A 19,925-nucleotide genomic window follows, 5' to 3' on the forward strand; every position below is an offset into this window, starting at 1 on the left:
GGCATATTTACACTCTGTTTGCACCGAATTAGCGTCAGTTTTTTTTTACTCTAGTTCAGTGCAAAACTAACTCCATATTTATACTTTGGTGCTAGACCCGTCTAGCGCCAAATTTATGGAGTTAAAGTCATTTTCTGGGAGTGGAGACCTACCTTGCCTTAATGAGATGCAAGGTAGGCGTTCCCGTGCAAAAAATTACTCTATGGCCTTAACGCCATATATAGGGGCATATTTATACTCTGCAGCATATTTATACTCTGTTTGCACCAAATTAGTGTCATTTATTTAACTCTAATTCGGTGCAAAACTAACTCCATATTTGTACTTTGGTGCTAGACCCGTCTAGCACCAAGGCCCTGAGTTTTACTTTTTTTGCACTGCATTAACGCCATTTTTGACGCAAAAGTGGCGCAAACTTACAAAATATTGGCCCTTATTTATACATTTTGCTGCAAAACTGCACTAACTCAGTTTTGCACCAAAAAGTTCAGCACCGGCTTGCACCATTTCTGTGCACCAGCCGGGCACCATATTTATGGAACGGTGCAAGCCGGTGCAAAGGGTAGGCTAGAGTAAAAAAATGACTTTAGTCGAGTGGGGCTGGCAGTATAGAAGAAGAGGGTTTAGCACCAAAAAATGACTTTAGGCAGGTTAGAGTACAAAAAAAAATGACTCTAACCAGATTAGCGTAATTTTATGGTGCTAAACCTACCATGCCACATGACTCCTGCTTTAGAAAAGGCAGGAGTCACGCCCACCACCCCAATGGCCAGCACAGAGGACAAGGGTCCCCTGGGCATGGCTATTGCACCCTGTGCCATGTATGGGGGCCCATTTCAGGGCCCCATATGGCACTTTCAAAAATAAAATGCAATCTAACCTGTACTTACCTGTGATGGGGTCCCCCATCCTCCGCAGTCCCTCTGGTATGGGTGGGGGTGCCACTGGGGACTGGGGTGGGCACCTGTGGGCTTATTCCATGGTGTTCCACCATGGAAATAGGCCTACAGGTCCCCTAACGCCTGCCCTGACCCAGGCGTTTAAAAAATGGGGCAAAGCAAGCTTTGCCCCATTTTTTGACCCCTCCTCCCTCCCTTGCACCATTTTTGCATGGGAGTGCAAATATGGAGCTAAGGCCATAGAGTCATTTTTTGCACGGGAACACCTACCTTGCATCTCATTAAGGCAAGGTGGGTTTCCACTTCCAAAAAATGACCTTAACTCCATAAATTTGGCGCTAAAAGGGTCTAGCACAAAGTATAAATATGGACTTAGTTTTGCACCGAATTAGAGTAAAAAAAAAGTGCTGTTAATTCAGTGCAAACAGAGTATAAATATGCCCCTTAGCATCAAATAATGATGCTAATCTGGTTAGAGTCATTTATTTTGACTCTAACCTGCCTAACGTCCTTTTTTTTTACGCTAGCCAACCCTTTGCACCGGCTTGCACCATTCCATAAATATGGTGCCGAGCTGGTGCTAAAAAATGGTGCAAGCCGGTGCAAAACCTTTTGGTGCAAAACTGCGTTAGTGCAGTTTTGCACCAAAAAGTATAAATAAGGCCCTAAAAGTAATTTGAGAGTATTGGAAATGTTAACATATGGTTAAATTTCCAGTACGCTGAGTTGACAAAAAATAACACAGGTAGCAGATGTAGAGCATGCGAATATATTAAAAGACATGAGAACAGGAAAAACTGGGAAACAAGCCAAAAATGCTGTTTCTTCTCCCATGGTTAGATGTCTAATGCCTAACAGGGGAACGCCCTCGTAATACATTATGGCTGATGCAGGCATAATTTGGTGCAAGGGGTTACAAAGTGGACAACACATGCATTGTGCCACTTTGTAAATAGGGTACTGCATTTTTACCCTAATATTGCCACATTAGTGTAAAAGAAAATGACATGAATCTGGCGACACGTGTCACCAGGGGCTCTTAAATCTGCCCCTAAGTTTGAATGCAGCTAAGATAAATAAAGGTCACACAGTCTTTAATGAAGGAATGTCTTATGTTGCTTTATCACAGGTGAGGGCATTGTTGGAGTTGTACCGTCTTGATTTTGATGAGAGCATGACATCATGTGTGACAGAGTACAGTCACTTATGAAAAATCTATGCTCCTCATTTGAGCATATATCCCATTGAAGACAAGAATCCAATTTACAAAAAGTGACACAGTTCTGATATTGTAGGGTTTTTAAAATGTTTCAAAATAAAGTGAGGCATCCACAAAGGCTTCAAGAAAGTTAAAAACTCATAAAGTCAGCAATGAAATGGGTTTTCCATTTTTTAACACTTCTGGAGTTTCATGTAGGAGTTGATGTTCTATTCTAATTATGGCCAGTGGCTGCAGCCATTGTTCAACACAAAGAGAAACCTTTATGTTAAGCTTTGACAACTCTTTCCAATTAGAACATACTGAAAAACACATGTGTAATTAATTTTTACTGCATCTAAATGTGATATGGTTCCCCACTGTAGAGGTGATACACACTTAGGGCCTTATTACAGCTTTGGAGGATGGTGTTAATCCGTCCCAAATGTGACGGATATACCACCTACCGTATTACGAGTCCATTATGTCCTATGGAACTCGTAATACGGTAGGTGGTATATCCGTCACATTTGGGACGGATTAACGCCGTCCTCCAAAGTTGTAATAAGGCCCTTAATTTTGAATGTGCAACAAGATGCATGCTGAGGAGTTTTAATGGTAGTGCTAACTGTTTTAGAAAGTGAGGGAATTCTAAGAAATTTATTCTTAACAACAAACTATTCATGGAACCATGAATGTGTAAATTGTCACTATTCAGGCAGACAATACTTTTAATCAAAGTGATTTGTGTCCCTTACAGTACCAGATTGCAAGTCAGTGTAATTTGAAAAACTATTTCTGTAAGCTGTACAGAACAACTCCTCTCCAGACTGCTAATTGGAGCTGTTTCCTACATTGGTTGTAAGCCACAGTTCGAAATTTCTCATTCTCTTGCTACAAAGATGTAAAGCTGATGGTAGCAAAAGCAATGCTGATATTATCAGCTTTAAAGCATGCCAGATATCAATTCATGAAAAAACATACACTAATGAGGCCACTGAATTTCACCATGGGCACTCAATCAACTCTGGTCACTACACAGTCTACCTTAAAAATTCATGTGACTGGACTAAATGTATAATGTTTCTCTTACAGTAAAGCAGAGATTACCCCGGAAACTTAAAAATGCCTATCTTATATTTCTACAAAGTTTTAGAAGAAACAATATTTAGAAACATGCATCTAGATACAAATAGGCACAAAAACAAAATTTATTTTCATTGTTGTTATATTGCCTACCAAGGAGAACAACTGTGTAATGATGAACGTTTGTTAATAATAATAAATGGATTTAAAACAAATACATGAGTATCAGTGTGTGCTATGTACCAGTATTGGTCTCATGCACATAAAACACGTGGGTTCATACATCTGAGTGATTTATTTTTCTTCAGAATTATATAATGGATGGCATGTCATTGAACTGAACAAACTGTTGTTGTATATATATTTTAGATACTAAATAAGGATATTTTCACTGTCAATGCCAATTTTGTTATAAAGTGTACAATCTTGCGAGAGACTCACAGGAGAAAACCAGGTAGCACTGCACTCTCAGACTGAACGTTAAGAACTGCCTGCTTTGCTCTTATGAGCCCTTGTGAGAGGCTCATATGACTTTCTGATTATGATCGCATTCTGCTGCTCACATGAGAGTCCTACAACATATTTTAAGAAAGGGAAAAAAAAGAAAACATAGTGTAGACAGCATAGATCAGCAAAGTAGAGGACAACTCTGAAAATACAATTTTTGTGTTTGCAAACTTCATTATTTGTTGGTATATATTTTTTTTTAAGGATATGACAAAAACATACACCTTGAGGTGTTAACACCTTTGCTGCAAGGCCTTTTCCCCCTCTGGTGTCAGGCCTTTTTTTGGCTATTGGAGCAGTTTGCGCTTAGGCCCTCATAACTTTTTGTCCACAAATTTGTGTCCTTTTTTTCCAACATTCTAGGGATTCTAGAGGTACCCAGAGCTTGTGGGTCCCTCTGAAGGAGACCAAGAAATTAGCCAAAATACAGAAAAAATAATAAAAAAAAAAAGAAATGGGGAAAAAGGGCTGCAGAAGAAGGACGCTGTTTTTTCCCCTGAAAATGGCATCAACAAAGGGTATGTGATGCTAAAATCACCAGCTTCCCCGCTTTCAGGAACAGGCAGACTTGAATGAGAAAACCCAATTTTTTAACACAATTTTGGCATCTTACTGAGACATACCCCATTTTTACTATTTTTTGTGCTTTCAGCCTCCTTCTAGTTAGTGACAGAAATGGGGGTGAAAGCAATGGTGGATCCCAGAAAGCTAAACAGTTCTTAAAAGTAGACAAAATTCTGAATTTATTGAGGGGTAATTTGTGAGGATACTACAAGGTTTTCCTACAGAAAATAACAGCTGAAATAAAAAAAAAATTGAAATTGAACTGAAAAAACAGCCATTTTTCTCAACGTTTTATTCTGTAAATTATTTCTGCGATGTCAGATTTTTTAAACAATATACCGTTATGTCTGTTGGGCTCTTTTGGTTGCAGGGATATATAGGGCTTGTAGGTTCATCAAGAACCCAAGGTAACCCAGAGCCAATAAATGAGCTGCACCTTGCAATGGGTTTTAATTCTATACCGGGTATACAGCAATGCGTTTTCTGACATATAAAGAGTGAAAAATAGGTACACAGTCTTACATTTGGAAGGAAAAACATTAGACAAGGGGCAATAACATTTGTTTTGCTATTCTGTGTTCCCCAATGTCTCCCAATAAAAACTGTACCTCACTTGCATGGGTAAGCCTAATGCTTGCGACAGGAAATGCGACATGGACACATCACATTTTTACATTGAAATCTGACATGTTTTTTGCAAAGTGCTTAGCTGTAGTTTTTGGCCTTTAGCTCAGCCGGCACCTAGGGAAACCTACCAAAACTGTGCATTTTTTAACACTAGACACCTAGGGGAATCCAGGATGAGGTGACTTGTGGGGCTCTCACCAGGTTCTGTTACCCAGAATCCTTTGCAACCCTCAAAATTTGGCCATAAACACACTTTTTCCTCAAATTTCGGGGACAGAAAATTCTGGAATCTGAGAGGAGCCACAAATTTCCTTCCTCCCAGCGTTTCCCCAAGTCTCCCAATAAAAATGGTACCTCACTTGTGGAGGTAGGCCTAGTGCCTGCGAAAGGAAATGCCCAAGACACTATGAGGACACATCAAAATGATCAAATACTAAACTACCTGTTTTTGCAGGTGGGGGGAATCTGCCTTTTTGGGCCTGGGCTCAGCAGCCACATAGGGAAACTTACCAAACCCAAACATTTCTGAAAACTAGATACCCAAGGGAATCCAGGGAGGTGTGACTTGCGTAGATCCCCCAAAGTTTTCTTACTCAGAATCCTCAGCAAACCTCAAATTTAGCTAAAAAATCAAAATGTTCCTCCATTTCTATGTGGGATCAACACCAGGACAACGTTTCTTACCACCCAACGTTCCTCTCAGTCTCCCGGTAAAAATTATACCTCACTTGTGTAGGTGGGCCAAGTGCGGGTGACAGGGAAGAGACAAAAACATGTCAAAATTGAGGAGGAACCAAAGCAGGCCCAAAAGGGCAGTTTGGACAACTAAAACACCTAAAGCTTAACTCCAACAAAACCGAGATCATCATCTTCGGCCCCAACAAAACCATATGGGACGACTTCTGGTGGCCCACCGCCCTAGGACCCGCACCCACCCCCGCAAACCACGCACGCAACCTTGGCATCATCCTGGACCCCTCCCTCTCCATGACACAGCAAATCAATGCTCTTACCTCCTCCTGCTTCCTCACACTCCACACTCTAAAAAAATCCTTCAGAGACCAGGAAGACAGTCACCCATGCACTCATCAGCAGCAGACTAGACTACGGTAATGCCCTCTACGCCGGCACCACACTCAAACTCACACGCAAACTCCAGAGAATCCAGAACACAGCCGCGCTCCTCGTCCTTGGCCTCCCCCGCCACGAAAGAATCTCACCACACCTCAAAACCCTTCACTGGCTCCCCATAAACAAGAGAATCACATTCAAGATCCTCATCCACGCACACAAATCCCTCCACAACACCGGCCCGACATACCTCAACGAAAGAGTGAACTTTCACATTCCCACCCGCAACCTCCGATCAGCCAACCTCGCCCTAGCCACAGTCCCCCGCATCCAATGCACCACCACAGGAGGCAGGTCCTTCTCCTACCTCGCCCCCAAAACCTGGAACTCCCTCCCCACCCACCTCCGCAAAACCAAAGACCTCCTGCTCTTCAGAAAAAACCTCAAAACATGGCTGTTCGAACAGTGACCCTCCTGCCCCCCCCCCACCAAGAGCCTCGAGACCCTCACGGGTGAGTAGCGCACTATATAATTTTTTTTGATTGATTGATTGAAAAAAACATTTTTAGGCTGACAAGTGGGACAAAATTCTTATTGGTATAGATGAGACAATGCTGGGTGGTAGGAATTTTGTGGATTCCTGCAGATTCCAGAAGGTTCCATCACAAAAATGTGGAAAAAATTAGTGATTTCCAGCAAAGTTGGAGGTTTGCAGGGCATTGTGGGTAAGAAAATGGTGCGGGTGCATGTGAAGCACACCACCCTGGACTCACCCAGATGTTTAGTTTTCAGACGTGTCTAGGTCTTGTGGACTTTTCTACATGGCAGTGTCCCAAAGTCCAAAAAGTGTACCCTCATCATTCCAAGTGGGACAATTTTGAGAGTTAGCCAAGCTCTCATGGCCCAAATGTAAAACCAAAACCCAAAATAATCAAATGTCCTCTTGCTTGCCGTGAGATTAGATGGTTTAGTGCGAGGGGGGAAGAGCTGAAAGACTGTTACCGCCTTCAGTTGGGGTGGGGGGATAACCATGCCCATACTGGTTGGTAGTCACCACCACACTATTTTTATTTTTTTAGTTCCCTGGGAACTAGTAGATTTTCTGCCCCCCCCCGGGGTGTGGATCGGGGGTAATTGCCTCATCTGCCCAGTGGTGGGCAGAACAACGGTGGCCCCATTTATTTGGGGTGGATTTGGCCATACCCCCACCCTCTTATTTTGAAAAACAAATCTTCCCTGGTCTCTGGTGGGCTTTCTGCCCCCCTTGGGGTCTTCCAAAAATATGCCAACCTGCCCCCGAGGGGGCAGATATGGCCAACAGTAATGTGCCCCCATGGGGAGTGACCCTTGCCCAAGGGGCTGCCCCCAAAGAAAACAAACACCCCCTTGGGAGCAGATCACCCTAATAGAAATAGGCCAATCTGCCCAGAAGGGGAGCAGAAATGGCCTAAAATACATTTGTCCCCCAGGGGAACGACCCTTGCCTAAGGGGTCGCTCCCATTGCATGAAATTGTACAAAACAAATCCCCTGTGCCTAGTGGTTTCTGCCCCCTTGGAGGCAGATCAGCCTAATAAAAACAGGCGGATATGCCCCCAGGTGGGGCATAAATGGCCTAAAATACATTTGACACCCCAGCGGAATGACCCTTGCCTAAGGGGTCGCTACCCTTGCGTGAAATTGACGCAAAAAATACAAATCCCTGGTGTCTAGTGGTTTCTGCCCCCTTGGGGGCAGATTGACCTAATAAAAATAGGCTGATCTGCCCCCAAGGTGGGCAGAAATGGACTAAATACAAATTGCCCCCCAGGGGAGTGACCCTTGTCTAAGGAGTCGCTCCCCACATATAAAAAAAAAAGTAAACAAACAAAATCCCTGGTGTCTAGGGGTTTCTGCCCCCAAGGGGGCAGATTGGACTAATTTTAATAGGCCCCGGGGGGGGGGGGCAGAAAAGGCCCAAAAATATTGCCCCCCCAGGGAGCAGCCCTTGCCCAAGGGGCCGCTCCCCTTTGGTATAAATATAAATTTAACAAATTACCTAGTGTCTAGTGGTTTCTGCCCCCCTTGGGGGCAGATTGGCCTAATAAAAATAGGCTGATCTGCCCCAAAGGGGGACTTAAATGTCCTAAATACAATTTTCCCCCCAGGAGAGCGAACCTTGCCTAAGGGGTTGCTCCCCATACAGAAAAACATAAAGTAAACAAAAAAAGAAATATCCCTGGTGTCTAGGGGATTCTGCCCCCTCCCCCGGGGTCAGATCGGCCTAATTATAATAGGCCGATCTGCCCTCGGGGGGCAGTAAAGGCCTAAAAATATTTTGCCCCCCTGGGGAGCAGCCCTTGCTCAAGGGTCCGCTCTCCTTTTGTACAAATATAAATAAATAAATAAAAAATCCCTGGTGTCTAGTGGTTTCTGCAGAATGGGCTAATAAAAATAGGCCGATCTGCCCTCAAGGGGGAGCAGAAATGGCCTAAATACAATTTGCCCCCCAGGGGATCGACCCTTGCCTAAGGGGTCGCTCCCCTTACATAAAAACATGAAGTAAACAAAAAAAAATATATCCCCGTTGTCTAGGGGTTTCTCTCCCCCTGGGGCAGATCGGCCTAATTATAATAGGCCGATCTGCCCCCGGGGGTGGTAGAAAAGGCATAAAAATATTTTGCACCCATGGGGAGCGGCCCTTGCCCAAGGGGCCGCTCCCCTTATGAGTAAGTATAAAAAAAAAAAAATTCCCTGGTGTCTAGTGGTCATTTCTGCTGCCCAAACGCATCGTGATCGGTCAGCAGAAATGCTTGCAGAGACATGAAAGGAAAGGAAAGGCCTTTCCTTTCCTTTCATGCCTCTGCCTGTCCCCTCCTCCAGAGCGGAAGAGAAATGCTGAGCATGCGTCCTACGCAATGGGAAGTGACCTCTGATGAGTTCAGCACGCAATTGCGTGCTGATGTCATCAGACGTCACTGGGGGGCGGGGGTGGAAGGGGAAGCGATTCCCCTGCTATCCCTGACGGGGGTGTGGGTGGGAGGTGGTCTCATCCCAGGCAAAATGCAGACCAAAATGCAGGAAAGCAAAGCTTGGATGATGTCATCAATGATGTTATCAGTGATGTCATCATTGCTCTCATTCGAGATGTCATCAGTAATGCCATAAATGATGTCATAGAACATGTCATGAGTGATGTTACATGTGAGGTCATACGCAGTGCATGGTGGTGGTGCAAGTTGTAGTTAGTGCTGTTACCTATAATTGCTGAATTTCTGTATTTTTTTAGTTCAAAACATTAATGCAATCAGCAAGAAATCCATCTTTCAGTGAAAAATAGATAGATAGATAGATAGATAGATAGATAGATAGATAGATAGATAGATAGATGGGTAGATAGATATTACCTAGTGGGGGCCACCACTAGATAGTTATACTTAAGACCTAGGCCCATATTTATACTTTTTGACACAAAACTGCGCTGACACAGTTTTGCGTCAAAAAATGTAACGCCGGCTAACACCATTTCTTTGCGCCGTTCTCGCATCACATTTATACTTTGATGCTCGGCGGCGCAAACCACTAGTGTGAGTCATTTTTTTAACTCAAACCAATGCGTCACATTGTAAAGAAAAATTACTTTAACGCAGCGAAAATGACTTTGATCTGGTTTACGACGTCACAAACCGGATACGTGTCTTTTTTTTACACAATTGGCAAAAACACAGCAAAATGTGCAAAGGAGAGCCAAAATGGACCCCAGAAGCTTTGAGAGACCCCAGGAAGATGACAACAGACCAGTAACCAGCCAGGATGAACCACACACGACCCAGGAGAGGGAGAAGAAGAAGAGGAAGTGTTGGTTCAGTGCAGAGGAGCAGGAAATACTGGTGAAAGAGTTGACGGAACACCAGCACCAACTTTATGTCACCTCTAAATTGCCAATTAGTAGAAGAGAGGCAATTTGGCAACAAATTGTTGACAAGATAAACAGTGTGGCAGAAGTACAGAGAACAGTCATTGAGTGCAAGAAACGCTGGCATGACTGCAAGCACAGGACCAACGAAAAGATGGCCAGGAACATGAAGGCAGTACTATAGACTGGAGGTGTGAGTCCAGCACCGCCAGAGGCCCTGGACCACATGGAGGAGATGGTGGCAGCCGTCATCCCTGAAGAGATCGTGACAGGAATTCAAGGACAGGCAGAGCAGACTACCAGGAGACAACACAGATGCAGGGTAAGTGGCATGGGGAACTAAAGTGCCTAAATGTGAAATGTAAGCCGGGGGGGCTCATACTTACTACACAATGCATGTAAGTCATGATATTCAGGGAGTGGAATGGGCAACAGGGCGCAGCACGGGGGCATGGGCTGTTCAGAGGAAACCTGGGGCACAGTACAACACCACCAAAAACCTTTGCATTGGGGTATGCTGCCATGCCAAGGATGTTGGAAAGGTAAAGCTAGTCCAGGAGGGTAGGTTACAATGTAAAACTGGCCTGCTGTCACACGGCAGCTGGTATTCTCCCTACATGAACTAGGGCTCTATTAACAGTCTCAGGCCATATCCGCAAGTGGAATTTAACATTAACAGTTGCTACTACCACCTCTGCTGTGTGTGCAGGTCAAGGAGCAAATGGCAGCTATGTGCCCATGGACAAACACACCCAAATTAGTGGGTCCAGGATGACAACGTTATCAATCCCCTGTAATCAATAAAAATGTGCTAATCCTGTCAAATGTGAATGTCCATAGTCACTACAAACATCAGCCATTGTCATAAACATTATGAGGTACACAGCAGTAATGTCATACCCATGCTGCACATGTCAGGGTCCACCCTGTGCCTGTTTCACAATAACTGCAATGACACCATGCAACATCCCAACTGTCATACTGCTCAGACAACAGCATTGGGGGGGAGAACATATGTTACCTGCTAGTGAAACACACCCGCACAGTCAGAAGAGGAAATGGAACACTGCTAGGAGCATCAGTGCAAACCAATGTAGCACACATACCCCAACATCAGCAGTACACACTACCAATGCTGACACCCATATTGTGCAATGGCGATGCTATACATAGTATATGCTAGGTCTCAGCAACATATAGCTGGATGTGAAATATTAGAGACTGGGGCAGTTCAAGATTAAGGGGGTTATTACAACTTTGGAGGAGGTGTTAATCCGTCCCAAATGTGACGGATATACCACCAGCCGTATTACGAGTTCCATAGGATATAATGGACTCGTAATACGGCTGTGGTATATCCGTCATTTTACGGTCACTTTTGGGACGGATTAACACCTCCTCCAAAGTTGTAATAACCCCCTAAGTGTGGTGCAAGCGCCATCAGAACACTCACAGCCAGTGCAAGGTCTCACCATGATAATGGAAGTAGACGGAGGGTTGAGTTGTACAATAAGGTGGCAACATACAATTTGGGTAGTACCTACACCTAGAGGATGTGACGCAGACAATTCCCCAAACTGCCCACACTACATGTGACATGTAGGTGGGGCATTGGCCTGGGAGAATGCTAATATTAAAGACAGGAACAATGAACAGGAACCAATATCACAATGTGCAACTAATAGGAAGTCAGGCACGTCACGTTCCAAATGCCACAACACAGAAAACTGTAAACTGTAAAAACTGTAAACTTTGCACTTGTATAGCGCACTACTCACCCGTTAGGGTCTCAAGGTGCTGTATGCATACCACTGTGGAACCCCTCCTGGCTTTTCCCTGTGAGGCGCCCACACCTGGACTGCCCTGGGGTGAAGCCAAGCATCTAAGTGCTGTGAGGGCCGTTGTGGAGATTAAGCAAGCTATTGCCCAGAGTTACAGAGTGGGGCCCATTAATTAGATTAGGCACCGAGGCAAGAATTATCTGGTCCAAGGGAATTGAGCCCAAGACCCGCCGAGGTGGGAATTGAACCCTGGTCCCGGACCAGACGCTCTGCATCAGGGTCTGCCGCTCTAACCATTGTACACTAAGGGGGTTATTCTAACTTTGGAGGAGGTGGTAATCCGTCCCAAAAGTGACGGAAAAGTGACGGATTTACCACCAGCCGTATTACGACTCCATTATATCCTATGGAACTCGTAATACGGCTGGTGGTATATCCGTCACTTTACCGTCACTTTTGGGACGGATTAACACTCCTCCAAAGTTAGAATAACCCCCTAATTGTACTATATCTTATTGCAGAGGACAATGGCTCGCCTGGGGATATGCCTGTCCTGGACTTCCCTGATGACGAGCTGAAAAACATCAGCCAGCAGACCCTCCAAGATGTCCTTGTAAGCCTCCAGACCCCACCTTCAGTCGCAAGGAGGTGCACAGATACAGCAGCCATAACAGAGGACCCACCCACCACCCCAATAGTATGACCTGCTAGCTCCAACCCAGCTGAGGATTCTGACGACACTGGCACCAGCTTTGAGAGGACTGTAGTTGGAGTACAGCAGGAGGGGATGCAAAATATGCTATACTGCTCAGACAACAGCATTGAAGGGGAGGACATATGTCACTGGCTAGTGAAATACACCCGCACAATCAGAAGAGGAAATGGAACATTGCTAGGACCATCAGTGCAATCCTATGTAGCACACATTCCCCAACATCAACATCAACATTACACACTACCAATGCTGACATCTGTAGTGTGCCATGCCAATGCTATACATAATATATGCTAGGTCTCAGCAACATATAGCTGGATGTGAAATATCAGAGACTGGGGCAGTTCCAGATTGTCAAGTTTGGTGCAAGTGCCATCAGAACACCCACAGCCAGTGCAAGGCCACAACATGAGAATGGAAGTAGACGGAGGGTTGAGTAGGACAAGAAGGTGGCAACGTACATTTATGGGCAGAACCTACACCTAGAGGATGTGACGCTGACAATTCCCCAAACTGCCCACACTACGTGTGACATGCAGGTGAGGCATAGGCCTGGGGGAATGCTAATGTTAAAGACAAGAACAATGAACAGGAAACAAGATCACAATGTGCAACTAATATGAAGTCAGCCACGTCACATTACAAATGCCACAACACAGACACACTAATTGTACAATATCTCAGTGCAGAAGACAATGGCTCTCCTGGGGATATGCCTGTCCTGGACTTCCCTGATGACATGGATGACGAGCTGACAACCATCAGCCAGCAGACCCTCCAAGATGTCCTTGGATCCCTCCAGACCCCACCTTCAGACGCAAGGAGGAGCACAGATACAGCAGCCATCACAGAGGCCCCACCAACCACCCCAATTGTACAACCTGCCAGCTCCAACCCAGCTGAGGACTCTGACGACACTGGCACCAGCTTTGAGAGAACTGTAGTGGTACAGCGGGAGCTGGCCATGGAGGCGTGGGTGGGGATGGAAAATATGGCAGCCAGCCTAGAGGGGGTGCGTTCGTGCATGATGTCAACTGCAGAACAGGCAGCAGCCATGCAAGGACGAACATCAATCTTGCAAGAACTTCAACAAAGTGTGAAGGAAATCAGCACAGCAGTAAGAGAGTTGACACAACACCTCCAACAACAAACCTTTCAACACGTGCACAAATGCAATATTGACCCCCTCAGGGCTGACCTAGCTGCCTACCACATTGATGTAGCTGCTATCCTTAAGAACCAGCAGCTCATCCTTGCTGCAGTACTGCCATTAATAGCCCCACAGTTGGCAGCTACCTGGATTTCTGACTCCACGTCTTCAAACACTGAAGTGTGTGTTGCCCCTTCAAACCTACCACCACCAAGGGCAGAGGAGACGATACACACATTTGAAGATGAAGACGTGGAACAGATCACCTTCACCCGTCAGAGTACCCGGTAGCACCAGTCCCTGCCACATGGGCACTTATAACCAAGGTCCTGTGCTATGTAACATGCCAGTCTTGCAGCAGCTGCCCACAAGCACTGTTCTCCAGCCCAGTGTTTACCTTGACACTATGCTCTGTGATTGTCTCTCATTACCTCATTGGCAATTCATGTTCCTCTGCACTGTATGACACTTCACCCCAGCATGTCCAATGAAATGTCCTTTTGCACTTGTGTAGGATCACAACGGAAGGCGTCACACTAATGGACTCACAATCCTGGACTATGTAAATATAGCACTACAGCACTTTAAAATAAATAGCACTTACACAACCACTTTGTCTCTCTGTAATGTGACACTCCAACCGTGAGGGAGATTAGTGATGTTTGCCTCATGTCTATGCCCATAGAATGTCAATACAACTGCCCTGAAAGATTGTGGGCTGATAACTATGCACTGTGGTCTGGATTGTACAATCATCTGCCCTTCCTGAGGGTTAAATCTGAAGTTAATAGAAACATTACAGTATAATGCTGTGTTGGACAGAATAAGTCTTCTTCAAGGGATGCTTTAGCAGAAAATCATTGTCTTCAAATTTGTCTTCGAAACAATCTTTAGGTTTGTGACATTTGACTCAAATGTTTGATCACACACACCAAACAGCAGGAATGGATGTGTACAAGAATATGTACAAATAAATAACCTGGCTGTACAATGTAAGAAATGATAGGTGTGAGTTATGTATACTATACTACTTGAGATTATACCATCACTCACCTTATCAGGGTTCACATGAACATCAGGCTGCAGGCAGATGTACCACAGTGTCCTCAATACCAAATCTGGTCTCAAAGTATGACAGATTGAAAACATACATCTAAACTTAACAACACATTGGGAACCATAGTAACCGTCAGTGGTGTGTACAATGGATGGTAGATTCCTAACGAAGTAGCTTTGGTGTAGCTGCCGATGTGACAGCTCGATTGGGATGCAGGATGGAACACAAATGCAAATACTAAATTGACACTGTTCACCCATGCCAAGACCCTGATCCCCAAGCATATGACACATACTGTAAAGGAGCACTTACGTATTTATTTAACTGTAAAAATAGGATGCTAAATCTAGGGGAAACACCTTAACTAACCTAACCTATCCTAACTACACATTACCCACAACTGGCCTCTAAGCTAAATTTACTTATAACATTTAACTAAACACTCTAAATATCAACCCCCAGCCCCTCATATGACGGGACACATGGAGGACAACATATACTAACCTAAACACATAGGGGGTTATTCTAACTTTGGAGGAGGTGTTAATCCGTCCCAAAAGTGACGGAAAAGTGACGGATTTACCACCAGCCATATTACGAGTCCATTATATCCTATGGAACTCGTAATACGGCTGGTGGTATATCCGTCACTTTACCGTCACTTTTGGGACGGATTAACACTCCTCCAAAGTTAGAATAACCCCCATACTATCTTATACTAAACAAATATATATTTTTGGGGGATTTTTTTTATATCTCTTTTTTTTAATACATTAAAAACCCCAACATCATCCCCCACCCACCCACCCACAAAAAACACACATGTAAAAATATCATACCCTCCACCCCCCAACCCGCTAATACCAACTAAACTAACAACCTATTCTAACCTAACTCTAAGCCCCCTAAACCCACTAATTAAAAGAACCAGGAAAGAGGAGGGAGGGGAGGGAATCATGCGTGAGGGTATCAAAGACACAAGTTCGCCCTCCGCAGGGTTCTTAATCCCACGCACTCTCTTGTTTATCTGGGACACCTCCTGCTGCAGCCTGTCCAGTCTGCGCAACATCCGTTGCATGTCATGTTGCATTGCACGAAATTCCACATTGTCGATGACTGCAGCAGGGGTGGTCTGTGTGCCAGTTGCAGAGGGTTGTCCAGTTGGTGGTGCCATGCTTAGAGGGGGAGGTGCAGGGGCTGCTGTCAGTGGTCCACGAGCTGTGGATGTTGATGGACCTGCAGTGGTGGCTGTCATCCTTACTGCCACCTGGGTCGGAGTGGTGGTGCTGGTGGTGGCGGCTGTTGTAGACACAGATGGGCCACCTTGGGCAAATGCCCTTTACTCCTCTGAGGCTCTTTCATGGCTATAACGTCGTGCCATGTGGCAGAACCCAGACTCTACATCCAGAATGTGGCGGTAACGCATCGCCCTCCGCTGAAATTCACGGATCTGGTTGGCATCCACATTGGCTGCTGTTAAAAACGATAAAGCCAAACATTAGTTACATCATTGTGTGATACAGCTACTGATGAGAATCAGAAAATACATCTAATGTAGCTGAAACAGGCCATGTCACCATACAGATCACAGGTTCTCCCTGTGGAAGTACATGCCAACGCAGCCTACACATGTCCTATCTCACAGCATAGTAATGCTCAAAAAGATGTGTACTTACTTAATTGCTCTAAGTATCATTGTTCTGCCATTAGTCACATAACAAATTTTGCAAGTCCTCCACATGTGACAGGCCAGCTAATGACCATCTTCTGGATGACAATCAAGGGCCACCAGATCTGTGATTTGTAAAGGGAATTGCCAGGATGGTATGCAGTTGCTAATCAAGAGTAGGTATCCTAGGTTGGGACAAATGAATTATAGATTTACATGTCTGAGTACTACATGTGGATCCTCACACCTAGGTATACATATTTCATAACCCTAAGCCTGTGCCTCAAGGGGGATGGACAAGCAACACATACTTTCAAACATCAAGGACAGCCAGGAAGCTTTGGACAACTGTACATGGGTTTAGTCAGTCCACCACAGGTAAGGAGGGTGTCCAACTAAGATAGACACAAACATTGGGCAATCCCATCCACATTTATGTTTGTAATTGCAGACAATTGCCAATATCATTTGATACCAACAATACCTGTCCTACACCAAGCAGATAGATGCAAGCACTCATCTGGGCATGAGCTGCATGCACACCTATGACATTATATTCAAGTGCCACATACACGTAGCACAACATGTGGAGATAGATGCTGCTAGGAAGTCAAACATACAGTCTAACATGTTCATTAGTGAACAGGGCGGCTCAAGTCTGTGGTTCACACTTTGGCATCCCTATTCAGTGAGATTGAGGGTCTGACTTGCTGACTAAATCATTAAAATGGCCCTCTCCAAGAGAGAAATGTAACAACAGATGTCACCCTATTCACATGGCCATGCCTACAGGGCTGCACTACAATCCTAAAATATAACTCTACGCCACTGATTGTCCTACTCAAATATGGAAAAAAAAGTCAAACTCCAGTCAAGTTACAAATCAGATAATGTGCCTGCACGTCATACCTTGCTATGTGTCCAACACACAGGAGTCAATCACACAACAGCTGCAAACACAACACAGAACTGAAATATCAACACTTAATGGATATTTCTGGGTCCGCAAATCGAGCCACTTCTTCAGTTGTGTAAGGGGCAGGTCCACCTGTAAAGCATGGAAGGTTGAAATGTGCTCAATGTCTGTGCACTGTACACTTTCAAGTACAATTACTGTGTGTGACATTATATCTGAGAGTTCAGCCCCTCAGGCATGATGATACTCCAAAATACATACCACTGCAAACATGTATAGACCCTGTCACTTCAGTGAGTGATACACACACATATGCACACATGCACTGGCCCTAACTATCATGTGGTGACAAACATGATCCTTCAATTGGTTGAAGACTAATTTATAGAGTGTACTCAATTTCATCATTTGTTGTAATGAGAGACATGCAAAGCCACATTCCTGGTGCACTTCAATACCAGTCACTCAGGTATTGTGGCTTGTGCATCAAGGGACAATCAGTTACTGTGTGATGCTCATGTGGTTTGAGTTAAGCTCATGATTTATTATGCTTTCTATGGTCCCTTACATGTGGGCCTGTGTTGTGTGTAGGTTAAATATTCTACATTTACAGTGTCCCCAGAGACACATATGCCCCCTATGACACCATAATGGCAGAGATCCTGTGCGTTACTTGATGACAATCTGACGCTAAACATGGATTGGCCATTTATCAAAATTAATACAACAAAGAAATACATGCTGACAGTGTATATTTTGTTCATCCATGACAGAATGCATGGGCACAGGTGTAATCCTTGCACCTAAAATGTGTCACTCATTGTCTGTGTACCCATTTTGGGTATTGGAATTCACAGTTAGCCACATTCATCATCTTACATTTGCCAAGTTGGGAGATCAGCGGGTATACAGCAAACTGACACTGTGCCATTACTGAAACATGGTTTAGCAAATGTCTTACTGTGTCAATCATGATGATGTAGGTTTGAATTTGTATGTACCTTCGGAATGTCAGCAGTCACAGGAATGCTGGTCTTCTGATCTTAGCATACACCCATGTCTGTGACAGCCTTCATACTGGGAAGTTAGCTATTGTACATATGCTGAACTAGATCAGCAGGGGTGTACCAAACGAAAACTAGCAAAGTATTTGAGAACTTTATATGAATGATGGAATTGCTCAGGGGTCCCTTGCACAACATAATGCAAGTAATACATTGTGACCATGCAATTCCCAACTTCAGGAATCCCATGATGGCCCAATAATTTATGAGGGGGTGTGTAAAGAAATGGCTCCCTGTTGCAGTTACCCCCCACTTTTTGCCTGATACTGATGCTGACTTGACTGAGAAGTGTGCTGGGACCCTGCTAACCAGGCCCCAGCACCAGTGTTCCTTCACCTAAAATGTACCTTTGTATCCACAATTGGCAGACCCTGGCATCCAGATAAGTCCCTTGTAACTGGTACTTCTAGTACCAAGGGCCCTGATGCCAAGGAAGGTCTCTAAGGGCTGCAGCATGTCTTATGCCACCCTGGAGACCTCTCACTCAGCACAGACACACTGCTTGCCAGCTTGTGTGTGCTAGTGAGGACAAAACGAGTAAGTCGACATGGCACTCCCCTCAGGGTGCCATGCCAGCCTCTCACTGCCTATGCAGTATAGGTAAGACACCCCTCTAGCAGGCCTTACAGCCCTAAGGCAGGGTGCACTATACCATAGGTGAGGGTACCAGTGCATGAGCATGGTACCCCTACAGTGTCTAAACAAAACCTTAGACATTGTAAGTGCAGGGTAGCCATAAGAGTATATGGTCTGGGAGTTTGTCAAACACGAACTCCACAGCACCATAATGGCTACACTGAAAACTGGGAAGTTTGGTATCAAACTTCTCAGCACAATAAATGCACGCTGATGCCAGTGTACATTTTATTGCAAAATACACCCCAGAGGGCACCTTAGAGGTGCCCCCTGAAACTTAACCGACTGTCTGTGTAGGCTGACTAGTTCCAGCAGCCTGCCACACTAGAGACATGTTGCTGGCCCCATGGGGAGAGTGCCTTTGTCACTCTGAGGCCAGTAACAAAGCCTGCACTGGGTGGAGATGCTAACACCTCCCCCAGGCAGGAGCTGTAACACCTGGCGGTGAGCCTCAAAGGCTCACCCCTTTGTCACAGCCCAGCAGGGCACTCCAGCTTAGTGGAGTTGCCCGCCCCCTCCGGCCACGGCCCCCACTTTTGGCGGCAAGGCTGGAGGGAACAAAGAAAGCAACAAGGAGGAGTCACTGACCAGTCAGGACAGCCCCTAAGGTGTCCTGAGCTGAGGTGACTCTGACTTTTAGAAATCCTCCATCTTGCAGATGGAGGATTCCCCCAATAGGGTTAGGATTGTGACCCCCTCCCCTTGGGAGGAGGCACAAAGAGGGTGTACCCACCCTCAGGGCTAGTAGCCATTGGCTACTAACCCCCCAGACCTAAACACGCCCTTAAATCTAGTATTTAAGGGCTACCCTGAACCCTAGAAAATTAGATTCCTGCAACTACAAGAAGAAGGACTGCCCAGCTGAAAACCCCTGCAGCGGAAGACCAGAAGACGACAACTGCCTTGGCTCCAGAAACTCACCGGCCTGTCTCCTGCCTTCCAAAGATCCTGCTCCAGCGACGCCTTCCGAAGGGACCAGCGACCTCGACACCCTCTGAGGACTGCCCCTGCTTCGAAAAGACAAGAAACTCCCGAGGACAGCGGACCTGCTCCAAGAAAAGCTGCAACTTTGTTTCCAGCAGCTTTAAAGA

The sequence above is a fragment of the Pleurodeles waltl genome, chromosome 4_1, assembly GCF_031143425.1.
Source record: "Pleurodeles waltl isolate 20211129_DDA chromosome 4_1, aPleWal1.hap1.20221129, whole genome shotgun sequence".
Taxonomy (NCBI): Eukaryota; Metazoa; Chordata; class Amphibia; order Caudata; family Salamandridae; genus Pleurodeles; species Pleurodeles waltl.